Raw genomic sequence first — 16,689 nt, 5'->3', positions numbered from 1 at the left:
AAGATTTAGAAATAGGTTTTAAACCCCAAGAGCAATAGCATACAAGAAAACATAGGTGGAGGTTATAGAAGGGGGTTGCAGTAGTTTTTTGCATGAAGAAGAGAGCTCAATAACAGCCTTCCTGTAGGAACAGTAGTGACAACAATCTAAAGTATCAGGAGATCCTTCCTATCACAAGGTTTCAAAAAGCTTCTAGGTAGATTACTGAACATGCTGGTGTCACCAAGACCTAACCAGCTGTATACATGCTACCAGCACTAAATTATATGATTAGATAATTTTACTGGTGGACACTTGAGTTGCATGAGGAATTCAGGTTCCTCAGCAACTGGCAACAGTTTTTATGTATTTAAATTTTGGACATATGCCCCAAAGCAGCCAAATTATACCCTTTTGTTAATACACCCTCTCTATGCATTAATTTTCTGCTACATGAGGACCATTTTGAAATGGATCTTTGGCTATGGGTGAGTTGTTCTTGATTGTGTCTGCAGGACTGCTAAACATTTTAAAGATTTCTTGTCAATTTGCTTTGCACAGTGTTTCTTCTATTATGAGTTCACTAGTTTCTCTTTTTTCTTGTGATCTATTGACAACTGAGATGGCTTTACACTTCGTAAGGTGCTATGAATTAGTATGTGTGAACAGCATGCTATACTTCTGCAATGCTGAAACATGCAATACCTCCACTGTCTGGATCTTGCGTGGGAAAAAATCCCATACTTTCTCATTCAAGGCTAAATCTACTGAATTTTTAAATGCCATGTCTTCCCATAAAGTGGCACCATTCTGTTGAAGTTAATAGATCTGTGCCAACTTGTAATAGCTAGGATCTGGTTCTTGGTATGGAGAGTTCATTAATATATACAGTTTAAAGTTCATTATGTTTCACAACATTGATCCTGTTATTTCTCTTTTGACTATCAGTGTTCATGCTTTAAACTTTCTTGAGTGAGAAGAATCTAGACCCTCCCTCTGATTTTTTGTGAGCGTAGCCCTAAAGATTTCAGAACAAGAAGCCTTTGGAGCAACTTCATAGGCTGTGATTCTCATCAGCTCTTTTATCCCTGGGCATTTCTTCTCTCTTCTGTCATGAAAGTCATTCCTACAAGGATCCAGAGGGTACTGCTGTATGTGGCTGAGCGGCTTGTGCATTAAGACTGAAACTTTCCAAAAGAGCTGCATTTCCTTTTCAGGGCTGTGAAGTCCCAAAGCACCTACAGAAAAGGCTGACATATACTTTTAAGCAGTATAGGCACCACAGTGTTAATGCAAGTGTGTACTGGACATTCAGCAAAACCCAGTCAGCAATATGGTGACCCCATGAACCTGGTATCCTAACCATCCACTCAGGGCTAATCTGACACAGGACATACAGTAGAATCCTGCCTTTCCACAAGCACAGCTGGAGGCCAGGTGAGATATCTGAAGACATCTCAAACAGTGCTGGATGCCTGTGCAGAGAACAGAAACAAGCCTTAAGTGGGTAAGTAAGTCAGCGGACACAGGAGAACAGTTCAGCTACCTCTGCAGCAGACACCCACTGGTTGGCCAGCTGAACAGCTCACTAAGCACCACTGCTTGTGTGGACCAAGGTCTCTGTTCATTTGCCCGCATAGAGACTTCTGAGATGCCCTATACCACTTGGCCTCCAGGCACCCCTGAGAAAGAGGTAGGTTTCCCTTTGGTCCTGTGTCATGTCTGCCAGTTCTTGCTGACATCTTGGACATAGTTAGGCATCTCAGATAACACCTAACACCTATGTTTAGTGCCTATGTAAAGACAGCGAGAACTTACATAAAATCATCCTTTTTATGACTTTTGGCAAGTGAACCAAGTCAGTTTTCTCAGGTGCTTAAAGCCAGTGTTTTATTTGGAGGATTCACAGCTTAATTCTCCAAGGAAGAACCCTGTAGCCAGCTCTGGGGTACCCATTGATTTAGCCAGGCAGCTTTTGTCAACGAACATTAATACCACCCATCTAAACTGGATACAAGACATTGTTCCTCTCATTGTTTATGATGGGAACTGTATGAGGATGATACAGCTGGATCACATAAAATTAACAAACTGCTTTCAAACCATTTTGGTCTTCTCTTGCCTGCCACAGATGTAGAGAATTTCAGATTTCCTAGGAGAGAGGAATACAGTCCCTGCCAGATACCAGCACTGTATGTACACACCCTAGCTACAGCTTTCCAAAGACATTTTTCCATCCTTTACCTGCTTTCTGGGGCTGGACTTGGTGGCAGTAGATTCTGCATCTTCCTCTTGCTTTTAGCTATAACTCAGTGGAACAAACCCAAAGCTATCTCCTTGGGTTAGATTTGCTTCTTTTTTGCCTGGAAGAATCATAGAATCTTAGAATGATGGTCGCAGTCAAAGGTTAGTGGTCAATGGCTCATTGTCCGGATGGAGACCAGTGACGAGTGGAGTCCCTCAGGGGTCCGTACTGGGACTGGTGCTGTTCAATATATTTATCAATGACATGGACAGCGACATCGAGTGTACCCTCAGCAAGTTTGCAGATGACACCAAGCTGAGTGGTACGGTTGAGACACCAGAAGGACGGGATGTCATCCAGAGGGACCTGGACAAGCTGGAGAGGTGGGCCTGTGTGAACCTCATGAGGTTCAACAAGGCCAAGTGCAAGGTCCTACACCTGGGTAGGGGTAATCCCTGGTATCAATATAGGCTGGAGAATGAAAGGATCGAGAGCAGCCCTGCTGAGAGGACTTGGGGGTACTGATAGATGAAAGGCTGGACATGAGCCGGCAATGTGCACTGGCAGCCCAGAGGGCCAACCGTGTCCTGAGCTGCATCAAGAGAAGTGTGGCCAGCAGGTCGAGGGAGGTGATTCTGCCCCTCTAGTCTGCTCTGGTGAGACCTCACCTGGAGTACTGCGTCCAGCTCTGGAGCCCTCAGCACAAGAAGGACGTGGAACTGTTGGAGTGGGTCCAAAGGAGGGCTACAAAAATGATCCGAGGGCTGGAGCACCTCTCCTATGAGGACACCCTGGAGAAGAGAAGGCTGTGGGGAGACCTGATTGCAGCCTTTCAGTACTTAAAGGGAACCTATAGGAAAGATGGGGACAATCTTTTTAGTAGAGACAGCAGTGACAGGACAAGGGTAATGGTTTTAAACTAAAACATGGTGGGTTTAGGCTGGATATAAGGAAGAAATTCTTTTCAATGAGGGTGGTGAAACACTGAAACGGGTTGCCCAGAGAGGTAGTGGAGGCCCCATCCCTGGAAACATTCAAGACCAGGCTGGAGAGGGCTCTGAGCAACCTGATCTAGTTAGTGGTGTCCCTGCTCGCTGTGGGAGAGTTGGACTAGATGACCTCTAGGGGTCCCTTCCAACCTAAAACTTTCTATGATTCTATGATTTGAGTTGGAAGGGACCTTAAAGATAATTTATTTCCAGCTGCCCTGTCATGGGCAGGAACACCTTCTTTGTGCTATGTTTGGTACACAGGTAGTATGAAGAAGTTACATCAATGAAAATTAAGCAAAACCTAGCATGGATAAAACAGCTTTTATTCCCTACAATTTACTGTAAAATATCACACTTCCCTTTAAATATAGCTCAACCCAGGCAAAATACTTACCCATCTTTAGTTCCTTTGATATAGTTTTTAAATGGTCCTTTATACCTGTAAATGACTACAGCTCTTTACCAAATTCCCAGACTTGCAATTTCCTCTTTCCAGCAGCACAGCATTCAGGAATGGGATACTGTGACTTGGGCAGTCCGATTTACACCAGCTAGCTCTGAGGTTATATCCTTACTACAGGATAAAGAAAAGTCTTAAGATTAAGCTCATATGCAGAAAATACCATGTACTTTGCAACTTGCATCTGCCTTGCTGTCTATATTTCTCTTCATTGCTCAGTGTGAAATATCCAGGGTTTGTTTACAAAATGCAGAGTTCAAAGATCAGGTGCCGGACCCATGTTTTCCTGCCTGTAGGTAATCAGGAGCTCAGCCTAACTTTGCATTTGAGCATGTGCAATTGATAGATGAGTCTGGACTTGAGCACTGTCTTGGAGCTTGGATCTTTGCTGACATAATCTGAGCATCTTTTACAGAGCAGTTTGGCATCTCTGTGTCTGGAATGATGCTCATGAGAGCCCCTAAAAGACAGCATCAGCAGATAGACCTAGTCCAATGTAACTGTGTGCACATATATATGCCGTATAGACATATGTCCTCTATAGAACAACATTTTACCTAAAGAAAATTCTATAGTCCTATCCCTGCAGGCCTGATTCACCTGTCAATGATCTCAGAATGGGTTGACTAATTTCAGCAAACCTTACTCGAAAGGTGAATTAGGCACTCATTCTCTGACTGGTAAATCTGTTGGTTGGGCAGTTGGTGAATGGTTCGAAGCAAGAACAGGAACACATGACAGTGTTAATATAAATTTACGAACTATTTTATGGTGTTGGTAGATATTCATGCTTTTTTTTTAATGTGATGTTATTACCTTTACGTATTGTGACACCTAAGTCAGGGAAAGTATATAATTATGAGACTTTTATATGCATTACCCTTATCTAAAGCTAACCAGACGTGCATTATCAAAATTACCATTCTAAGTCTTTCTTTGGAAGACTGAATATCTTAGGCCAACAGACACAGTGAAGGGGGAAAAGCAGCTATTTTGCTGTATTTTCTTATTATACCCAGGACTGGTGCCGCTTGAAAAAGCCCATTCAGCTAAGAAAATTACACAAAATTGATATGATAAAGTAAATTCTGGCATAATCAGAAATATTTCACAAAATCACAGAATCATAGGGGTTGGAAGGGACCTCTGTGGGTCATCTAGTCCAACCCCCCTGCCAAAGCAGGGTCTCCTACAGCAGGCTGCACAGGACCTCGTCCAGGCGGGTCTTGAATATCTCCATGAGAAGGAGACTCCACAACTTCTCTGGGCAGCCTGTTCCAGTGCTCCGTCACCCTCAGAGTGAAGAAGTTCTTCCTCAAGTTCAGACAGAACTTCCTATGCTTCAAGTTGTGCCTGTTGCCCCTTGTCCTGTCACTGGGCACCACTGAAAAGAGTTTGGCCCCATCCTCCCAACACCCACCTTTCAGATATTTATAAGCATTTATAATATATTTCCACTTCGAACATTTTCCTTCATCTTGATTTATTTCTAAAAAAGAATTCCAACCACATGGAGGAACCACAAGCATCAGGCTGTGACAAGTCACCCAGGTGCTCCTCAGTGCACAAGCAAGTAACAGGCTACATGTGCTGACGTGCACCTTCAGTAAGGAGTAGTGCATGCCCAGGGAGAGATGGAGCGAAGCAACCACTCACCTACTTTCCAGAAAATCCTAGGAGAGTGTGGTAGCTCCCATCACCTCTAAAACTTCTCCAGTTATCCTCATTTCCCCAATCCATACCCATCTGACTGAAGAAGAGCGTTCATGATGCAGACCAGTGTGTGCACCACTGCAGAGAGACATTTGTTTTTATATATCTGTATTATATATATCACTTATTTATATTAACCGCTTTTACATATTTATATTATCTTTATGTAGCTTGTTTTCCAAAACCTTTCACTCTGACAGCACCACTCATACATGACAGAGATGAAGCAAAGCCATGTCACCCAGCCAGGGTAAATGTGCCACCTATGCCTCAGCTCCCAACATAATGACTTCGACTTGCCATGTGACAGTTCATGGAGACACTACTCGTATTTGCTGATATGATCGTCCCCATATCACCATTGGGTGGCCATGAAATACTGCAGAGAACAAGAAAAACACAAGTTTGACCGACTGCTCCGACACATGAACCAGAAAATGGAGGTGGTGAGGATGGAACATCCTTCAACAGCGGTGAAACCTCGGATTAGCTGAAAGTAACCACGGACCACTGCTAGAAACCAATTTCAAGTGCTTTCACCTCTAAGAAACAGCAGTCTGGGGAGAGACAAATTGAAGATGGGAGACGAAGGTTAGCGAGTCCTTCTCAAAAAGGTTTGTCATCAAATCACAGCTATGCTTTGCCTTGACAGTAAGTATGCACTGCAGAGCCTTGCTTGCATTTCTGCTGAGCTTTTAAGATCAGGCATTAGATTAAAGTCATTAGAGGGTACTACACACTTTGTGTGGAAAAGCCTGAAGACCTCCCGCAGGAACAAGCCTTCACTCAGCTCGTCCCAGTGTCCCAGTATGACAATTATTCCACTCTTCTGTCTTCTATAGAATACAAATATTGAATGAATTTTGATAGACACTTCAGACTGTATCTCTTTGATGCATGTTTGTGATTCAGACTCGCTTCCTTCCTTTCATGCTTTATTACTAAAGGGGAAAAAACACTTTCTGGCAGGTTTGTAGGTTCTAATAAGATCCTCAAATTGCTTCACATAGGAACTCGTGGTAGCAGAAACAAGAGTGATTGCTCTTTCTGAATTTTTTTTCTTTTTCAGTACTTCTGCCCCTTCTGAGGCTGGGCTTCACGGGCAATTCAGGACAGCTGGAAGTCTTAATAAGCCAAAGTAAGAAAGATCAAATCAAATGCAAAAATAATTTTTAATTGCATGCTTGGTTTTGACATTGCTACTTCACCTATCAGTCTCTCTGTATATAAAGATTTCTTATGACCCCCCAGGTTCCTCAGAGGGAAATAAACATCTTGCCATTAAGTGTTTTTATTTATGGGTCTGCTGCCATCAGATATTGTCATATTCTAAACTGGAATATAGTTAAACCCAGCCACTTTTTGTTCAGCTGCCTGGAAGGACCAGTGGGCAGCAGAAATGTCATGCAGGAGGGTGGAGAGAGCATTGGTCTCCGTTAAGGGTATCACTGGTCTTCTGGGAACACAACTGCAAAGCACTTTCTCATGGATGGCATGCAGTCAGGAAGCAATTCCTTCTCTCTGCTCTGCAAGTGGCCAGGGATTAGAGCTGACATGCGCTGCTTCAGTGGGTTCCAGCTGTGCAGCATGCTTGGTACAATTCGCCATAATATTTCTGTAGATTCCTTTGGTAATGAGGTGCAGAGAGACTGGGTTTTGTCAGGGCAAAATAATTTGAAATGTACACAGCCAACTCTCCACATTATATATTCTGTTAAGGAAGTATAAAATTTATGTATTTGTTGGCATAGCCAAACATGGAAATATGATTGATATTACTGATCTGAGGAAAGGTGCTGGAACTGGAGGTGCAGCTGTGTTAGTAATCATTCTAACAGCTCTAAATTCCACATCATTTTTCAGATAAGACTGGAGAATTTTATTGCCATTTTCCCTTGAGTAACCTGTTTCAATTTAATTATTCAGTCCATTCTTTTCAATTTGTTGTCTCCTTTCCGGCAGTTTGAAGAACCTGAAGGACCAGTGCAACAAGTACCACGGTGGGTTGACATCTGAGCGCATTGATTCTACTCTCAACCCTTTGCCTGTCTCAGACAAAGAGCTTAGGCTTTGCTCCAGCAGCTTACACCAATGATGTGACCTACATAATTTCATTTGGCACTGCCATAGGTGTAGAAACCCTCTGTGACTGAGCATGTTTGATGATGATGGTATTTTGATCCATTCAGATCACTTCTTTTAAGAATTAAAGCTGACATGCAAAATCTGGATCTGGATATACAAAATGCCTGCTTTCAGACATATCTGGATGATTGACATATCTTCTTTGCCATTAGAAGGTTTGTTTTTGCAGCCTAGACCCAGCCCAGCTCAGATTTTGAAGCCTTTTCATTGCCTTCTCCAGATCTTCTAGAAGCAATTTACCTGAATGGGTTAGAGAGGCTGGGATAAAATGTTTGTTTAAAATTACTGTTCCCTGACTACAAACAAATGAGTGAGGACAATTTTACGTTGACCACATTTAATCAAGGAGTTCAGACTAGGTACACTGGCCCTGGAGCTGCCTTCCTGGGAGCAGTAGAACATTCTGTGAGCAGGAGCTCTGTTTTTAGAGTTTTTCCTACTCTGTTAGGTTTCACAGAAGATGCCAGCCCAGCAGTTCTAAAGTTATCTGTAAAGACATGCAGAGCAAAGGCAGCAGTAATTTAATTGTCCACACCATGCCCATGTGCAAGCCACAAGCATCCTCAGCATAGCAGCAAACCATACCTTGGGCACACCCTGGGGAAAGGCTCGCCTCAGGCTTAGGCAAAGGGACTTTCTGTACCATATTTTAGTGCAGCCCTAACCAGAGCAAGCCGATTTCCCACTACACCCTTGTCTTGCTTTATGTCTCTGGCCCTGCTCCATCCCTGCTTTAGCTTGCTGGAAGAGAGCTTTTGCCTCAGTCCTCATGGAGTTTCTCTGCTCCCAATGAGCTGAGACAGTGTGCCTTAACATCCATGTTCCTTTTAGGCAGAAAAATTATGAAATCATTGTTTCCTATTATGGCTATGTCTTATCTGTGCTACTGTATTCTCCTCCCAGCACTCTAATTTTCTCCTCTTCATCCCTTCAGTTTTTGGCAGCTACAATACAGTCTTTTCCTATGCTCTGGCTCCACCTTTGGTGCCTTGCTCAGCTCTCTGTCCCACTTTTATGAGGTCCCCGCTCCTCTGTCTCTCCTCAATCATTCCGCTCAGCTCTTCCCTCTCCCTTGTCTTTCCCTCTCATATATGTGCTTTTATTCTTATTGTCTGTCTCCCGGCACTTTTCTTGACACTCTCTTCCACAGGGACAGCGTCATCATTTCAAACATCTCTATTCTTCTCCTTCACGCCTCTCCCACCTCTTTGCCCCTTCCTCCACCTCTTCATTTTCAGCCTGACACTTACCATTCCTCTCCTCCCTGACCTTCTCTCAGCTAAAAATTGGTGTTCCTCCTTGGTAAACTTCCTTTCTTTAAACATTATGCAGGAATAAATCAGCTTTATAACACTAAAAAAAATTTGACTATGCTTTGGAGGATTATGTATTGCACCTCCAATCTCAGCCACTTGTTTTCTTCTTCTCCTTGATGTTGAAAACTGGAAGTACTTCAGTTTATCTGTCAACTTGGTTTGACAAAGTTTTTAAAGGGTGGAAAAATATGATAGGAGGTTTGTCATTGAAAAAATCCTACAAAACGTCATCTGAACTACATGGTTGCTATGGCAATTTCCATTTGGATAAAATATACACACACACACAGAGATGTATAGGTACAAAATTGTGCGGATACAGTTAAAAAAGAAAGAAACAACCCTCAGACACCTTTTTTTGTTGAAGATTTTACAAATACATCTCTTTCTGACAGCAGTATGCTTAATTTACTTTTATGTGGTTTACTACCCCTTTCCTTAACTCATTTTTGTTCATCATCTCAGATTTTCTATTTGTCTCATTTAGACTGTGACACTATAAGAGCATGAACTGCCTTTCTCGGTCTCCGTAAATTGAAAGATAGCATCTGCATGCTCAAGAATACAGGATGATAAATATATATTTATCATGCTACATATATATATATGCACACAAAACACAAATAATAAAGGAGGAGTTGTTTGTAAATGACTCAGCCTGTCCATTCAGAACACCAGAAAGAGTCCAAATATTTCACATTACTCTGGCTAGGAAGCCCTCTGGTGCAACCCTGCACTTGAACATGTGCTTAATCTTACGAGTGTTACTGTGGCAGTCAGGGTACATAAAACATAGTGGAATTTAAACATGTGCTTAATTGCTTTCCTGAAATATTACCTCCACTTTAAAAACAGCAGTCTAGAGGTGGAAAGCACAGTAACCTCTATGCACACTCCTCAACCTTGTTGTTTTAAAAAGTATGCCTAAGGAGGAAAAAACAATTCCTAAGAGATCTGTATTTTTTGACAGCTACTTGGTGAGCAAAGCATAGAGAATTCACAAACATGTGAGTGGGCTTGCAGGAAGTGATTATCAAAAGCATTAGTGAGCTACCTCAAATGGATTTGTCACAGGCAACATGTATGTTCGTGTGTCTGTGGTGGATATGTTGGAAATAGTATAGCTATGAAGACATATCTACTACAACCTTGAGCCAGCAGCTGAAGCTTTTCTTCAGCCTCCAGTGATTTATTCCATAACAAGCTGTTAGACTCAGACAAAAAAGGGATATGAAAATAAAGTGTCTCAAGAAGGGTCAGATGATCACTAAACAACAGAGATAACACAATGTCAAAGTTACTTGGCTGAAGGTGAATCCACTGATCATTTTCATTTGCTTGGATCCCAAGAGGTGTGACCTCTCCTTCCCTCCTCATCCTAATGATGTACAGTCAGGTTAATTTGTCAAAGTTCTGTCTCATTTGATCCTCCAGGAGTAAGCTCTGCATTTCGAAAAACAACTTCGTCTTCCTCAAAGTCTTGAGCCTCTGGGTCAAAATAAATTTCAGCTTTCAATACTTTCTTAAACATTTTCTTACGAGGAGGACCAAAAAGGACCTGAGTAAGGACTTTGTGAGCCACGTAGAAATGAAGTCAATTTGTAAAGTCCTAAAAAGCATGTTTATTTGTGCACAATCCAATGTATTCATGCTACAGACTGTGTAAAGTGGTAAAGTCAAGTTTCCCAAAGCACAGGGACTATATAGTTCCATCTGTGTTGCCTTTCAGAGACAGCACAGCCCAGCCCAGAGTCAGGAGCTGCAGTCCCAGCTGGGATGTGCTTTTATTGATAATGGTGTCACCTGGCAAAAGAATTTTGTAACTCTGATGTAGGAAAAGACACTACAACCTTGAGAAAAAGGGACTGAAATGTGCTTCTGCTGTTGTTTCTATTGGGTGGGCTGATGGTTTGATTCATCGCTTATACTGAGTTATTGGGCTGTGTCGTTCACTTTAGCCCTGTCACTCAGTGCCCCTAATGGACCTAGAAGGGTCCTTGTTCAAGCAGTATAATCGAGTTGTCCTCCTTGAGCCTTCCCTGTCTGTTACAAATTAGATTAATGGAGGCACAAAGGAGGCAGGGGAAGAGGATAAGGACAAACATCACAGAGAAGAAAAGCAAGAATAGGAGAAAACACAGGAATACAAAGAGCTGTAGAATCTCAGCACCTAAAAGTCTGTCTAAAGATGAGGTAGGAATGGGAGTATGTGTCAGGTATTTAAATGCTAGAGAAAAACCATTACAAGACATTTTTACAAACGCTTGACATGCTGAATGCAGGAAATGGAATTCTTACACTAAAGAGAAATCCAAACACACACAATAAAACATCTGAACAGAGTTAATTACATCCTGTACAATGATGTCTTTAGAAGTATGATTTAAGCATTCTACACTAAGCTGGCTTTTAGTCTTTAAGACTTTTTTTCCTCATGCTTCTTTCTCATTGCATGCTTCTAAGAAAAAGGAGACAAACCTTTCCCGTGGTGTTACAAAAAAGAAAGATGACTGTTATTTTTTCAAGAGGAGACAAAAGAGAAGGCAAGAGAAAGAGACAGATGACTCTTGTTTCATTTGAACCAAAACCAAACTTTGCTTGGGGTGTGGTTTTTTTTTTGCTGGTTGCTTTATGAGAAACAAAATGATGGATCATGAGCTCCAAGATGTTGGGGGTGATAGCCCAGGCTAATGGAAATAACAAAACAGCACAGCAGATTGAGGAGATGTCCCGTTACCATCCCAGCAGCATTAATAGACCAAAGTGAAAGACCATTCACTTAAATTTATTGATATGAGAATGTATAAAGGGAAATTCTTTTGTTCGTGAACCAGCAACCTTTTGGTCCAAATGCAAACAGAATTTTTAACTGAAGTACATGAAATATATGCTCTGTGTGCGATAGCTGTGTATGTTTAAATAATAGAAGAAAAATGAATGTTTTGTTTGTGAAATAACCAACAGGAGGAGTTAAGATCAAGACACAGGTTGTGAGGGGTGTGACTGGTGCCTAAAACCTGTTAGGATATGCTGACGTTAGAAGTTTTTTCACTTGTTAAAGCAAACCACTGGGCTGAAACAGCAGCTGCCAAACCGCCTGCATCTCCTCAGAGGGTACCTGAGGGGCCTTATTCAGCACGAAACACCGCATGGTGAAAACCACCTGCCTCTGCCCTGCCTTACTGTTCATAAGCTCCCACGCCTATGTGCAGCCTTGGTCTCTAACACGTACTGGGCTCCAGCCTCCTTTCTCCTGTACATAACATCACAAGGCAGAGAGGTCCTGCTGGGCTGCTGATTAGTTTGTAGACTCATATAACGTCATCAAAAGTATTAATCAAAGCAGGTCTCACAGAAGCTGTGCCCTGTAGATGAGCTCTCTACACATAGGACATATTACACAAGGACAAGAGATAGGTGTGAAACACAGTCCTGCAAAAGAAAGAGAGAGGTAAAAAAAAGATTAAGGGGGACATATTTAGTGAGCATATTAGTATTTACATAATAATGGCATAATAAGCCAGTGCCATATGAGAAGGTTTTGAGCACCTATCAAGATACAAGCTAAACTTAATACCTTATCATGCTGGGTGCCATATAAAAGGAGACATAGAAATCATGTTGACTTCTTATTGACTTCCTGGTTATAATGTTGTAGTAGTGCCTTATCACAGGCATCCATGCACATAACACCTTATTTTCAGGCCATCCTTCTGAGACAATAAAGCTATCTGAATATTTGCCACCAAATAGAATCTCTGGTCATGCTTTACGAGACAAGGGTTGCACATCCAGATGTGCTGACACCTCCAGAATTATAAAATTAACAGCACCCACCCATGAACAATAAACAACAGCTAAGAAGGACAGCATGAGAGACACCCAGCAACAGTAAAAACCTATATAGTAAGAACAAAGCCACAGAGGTACCATCCTCTTTCCCTTATTTCTGGCTTTTAGACTTGGAAGCATTCACAGAATCACAGGATCACAGAATCACAAAATCACAGAATCACAGAATGTTAGGGGTTGGAAGGGACCTCTGTGGGTCATCTAGTTAACTCCTCTGCCAAAGCAGGGTCACCTACAGCAGGCTGCACAGGACCTCGTCCAGGTTGGTCTTGAATATCTCCATGAGAAGGAGACTCCACAACTTCTCTGGGCAGCCTGTTCCAGTGCTCCGTCACCCTCAGAGGGAAGAAGTTCTTCCTCATATTCAGACGGAACTTCCTATGCTTCAGTTTGTGCCCATTGCCCCTTGTCCTGTTGCTGGGCACCACTGAAAAGAGCTTGGCCCCATCCTCCTGACACCCACCCTCAGATATTTATAAGCATTTATTAGGTCCTCTCGCAGCCTTCTCTTCTTCAGGCTGAACAAGCTCAGCTCCCTCAACCTCTCCTTGTAGGAGACATGTTCCAGTCCCCTCATCATCCTCGTAGCCCTCCGCTGGACTCTCTCCAGTAGCTCCTCATCTTTCTTGAAGTGGGGAGCCCAGCACTGGACAGAGTACTCCAGATGAGGCCTCACCAGGGCAGTGTAGAGGGGAAGGAGAACCTCCCTCGACCTGCTGGCCACAATCCTCCTAATGCACCCCAGGATCCCATTAGCTTTCTTGGCAACCAGGGCACACTGCTGGCTCATGGTCAACCTGTTGTCCATCAGCACTCCCAGGTCCCTCTCCTCAGAGCTGCTCTCCAGCAGGTCCACCCCAAGCCTGTACTGGTGCATGGGGTTGTTCCTCCCCAGGTGCAGGACCCTGCACTTGCCCTTGTTGAAACTCATCATGTTCCTCTCTGGCAGACTGGACCCTGTCCTAGAACTGCAGCATTGTCATACCTGTCAGTATTACTGACTGATGACACAGTTAATTTCTACTGGATGTTTTTCAGAATCTCCCAGCATCCCCTTCCTTCCACCTGGCAGACTCCCAGTAGGCTGTCAGAAGATCATTTCTTTGGAGCTTCTTGGGGTCATCCCTGGTACAGATGCACTAGGAACCACTTTAATTCTTTTCTCAGAATGAGCAAACAATGCTTCAGAGCCAAGGTGTTTATTCTAATAAAGTTTTTCACACTCTCAGCCTGCTCTCTTTTGATTGCTTTCAGGGAAACTTGGATTTTTACAAGATTTGCCGTGGTATCTATGCCCGTTTTTCGTAAGAACAATAACATTTGGTGTTGTGCTCTACAGCATTTGCAGGAAGTATTCTTGCAAAATTTCATGTGCATAACAGCTGAAACAGATCTGGGTGGAAAATTTTTAATGCATACTTTTTCTTTAATTGGAAATGTTTACATATATTTTAAATAAAACATCCTTTAAAAGGTAGCAACTGTAGAAAACTTCCCTTTATCGAAATTTCCTGATGTAAGTGAGAATATTTGGTCAAATAGATGACTCTCCGTCCCAAGACAGCCAATTACCCAGAGGCCAGGTCCATTTACACAGCACACAAACAATCCTGTCTCAAACCCTCACCCACCAGACTATCGGCTCTTCTAGGATACACCTTACGGTTTTCATAAAGCTTCTAAAGTTTCATCCAAATGTAGTATGTTTACACTTCCATACTAGCAAATTTTTGTGTCAGATCAGGGGTTTCCAGTCCAGTTTCATTCAGCTAAACCATAATATACTCAATTTCCCGTGAAGGAGTAGATGCTTGATTACAGATTGTCACAGTTGCAAGCAAATACCCAGTCGCTGATAAGTCTCTGGTCTGAGATTAAACTAACTGAACAGGCCATGAGAAATCTCTGGGCATGACAAAAAATTTTGGAAGCTACTGGTACCACTGAGAGAAGCTGAAAAAAATTATGGATAGTGCTCTGAGGGGTGTCTGGGCTTCACAGGTAGTTAAAGGGAGCAGTGGTCAGAATCCATAGGTAACTGAATGAAAGTACTGGGGGTCTTTTGGGAAGAAAATCTTGCAAGGCTTACAGCACCAAGGTAACCATTCCAGTAACACCACATAAGGCCAAGATTACCTAAGTAACAGTATCAGAAGTACCAGATTTGCGTATGGATGTATCAAACCTGGGACCATCGGGGAAAAATTTCTTAGTGGCAAGCTGGTTATTTGGGAGCAGGCTGGGATACAATGGGTCCCTATCAGGCAGCCCTGCACACGATCACTGTAGTTTTCAGTACATGTGAACGATCTGCTTCTGTGGTCAGCAGGCACATGGCATCTCTTCTGGCACTGGGGGAAGGCTAGGAGCTCTCCTCCTGACACCCATGAGGGCCTCTTGCAACACAAATAACAGTATTTTCAATACCAAATACACAAAACACTCGCAAAATTACCCGGGGTGTGGGTGTTTTATGTTTTCCTACATGTGGTGGATGGAAGTTACATCTTGGAGGGTGCAGTGCTCTGTCAGATGTGAGAGGCTTAAATGTAGTTCAGGTAGAACATGGTGTGTAAGAAATTGCAGTCTCTAAGATGAAAGTCTTTTGAAATAGCAATGAGAGACCATCATGCAGCTCCCTTGATCCCTTATTATGGAGATGCGCTTCCAGTGTCCCCAGAAGAGCAGAACAGCCATCCCACATGCAGTGGATCTCTTTTGCTCTCTTTGAGCACGATCATGACATCTGTAACTCTAGATGGATTTCCTGTTAAAATACTTGTCTATAAAATACAATATATCGAGAAAACACTGCTTTGTCATTCTCCCTAGTAGTGTACACAACCTGTGACTCCACTTCAGAAAACACATTTGAGCTGATTGGTACCATTCCCAGCCCTCGGGAGAGTTTCACTCTGTTTTTCTCTGATTGCTCTTGTAGGTTTGCGGGCCCTTTGTGGACACCCACAGCCTTTGAGGAGGGTGTTTTTCTTCCTACCTGATTAATAAATACTTCTCAGGGTCTCCTGAGAGCTGAATGCCATTGTATTTGTGAAATCTGATTAACAGGGCACTAAAATTCAACTAAAATCAAATCAGCAACGCCTAGTGTGAGATCTGCTTTCTCTTTATATCTGCATAAATTAAACTGATCTATTGCTCTATTTTACTCCAGGGTTTATTCGTTTGTTCCTTTTTCATGTATTTCTGCCTGTGCTAGTGACTTTAAAATGACAAATTCACTCCCCTGTCTCCTCACCCCCAATCTTTTCTTATCTTCTTGTCGTTTTGGAAATATAACTGCATGCATTTTCTTTATCTCTGTGTGGGGCCAAATCTCTTGTCACATAATTTACATTCTCCAGGAGACTGCATTGGTAATACTATAATTGTTTATCACCAGACTGATAGTTAACAGCGCTGGCTTTCTTGTCATAATAAGCCTTTTTTGTCTCCATTGTGCTTTTTCATTGGTTTCCTCTTGCCTATTTGCTTGCCTTATTAAATGCAGAGCACTCAATTTCTGTAATGTGTTATATTTTCTTCTGAAGAAATCTTTGCCTCCTACTGCTTTTCCTTTACTATGTGCTCAATCCTCTTCAATTGTTCTCCCAATTACTATCTCAAATACAGAAAGACCTGAAATGTCTTGGGGTACTTCCAAAACAGAAAATATTGTAGAAAAGAAGCCAGTGCACTTGCTTCATCTTTAATAAATATGCACATATCTCTTTACAAGTGTACTTGTCAGGCTAAATGCCATAGTAAATCCTTCCCTTTTGTTGTCATTAATGGCAGAGACATTAGCCCAAACCTTAACTGACCTGTGAATGTTGAACCTATCCTGAAAAATTCGCATTTAATAAACCAGGTGGACAAAGGGGAGAAAAGGAAACAGAAAGAGAAAAATATTCTGAAGTCCCCAGTTTACTGGTAGAGGGAGAAAAATCAATTATGCACCAAGCCATGTGGTGGAAGTGGCCTCGA

The sequence above is a fragment of the Opisthocomus hoazin genome, chromosome 3, assembly GCF_030867145.1.
Source record: "Opisthocomus hoazin isolate bOpiHoa1 chromosome 3, bOpiHoa1.hap1, whole genome shotgun sequence".
Classification (NCBI taxonomy): Eukaryota; Metazoa; Chordata; class Aves; order Opisthocomiformes; family Opisthocomidae; genus Opisthocomus; species Opisthocomus hoazin.
Note: the sequence above shows the minus strand (reverse complement) of the source record.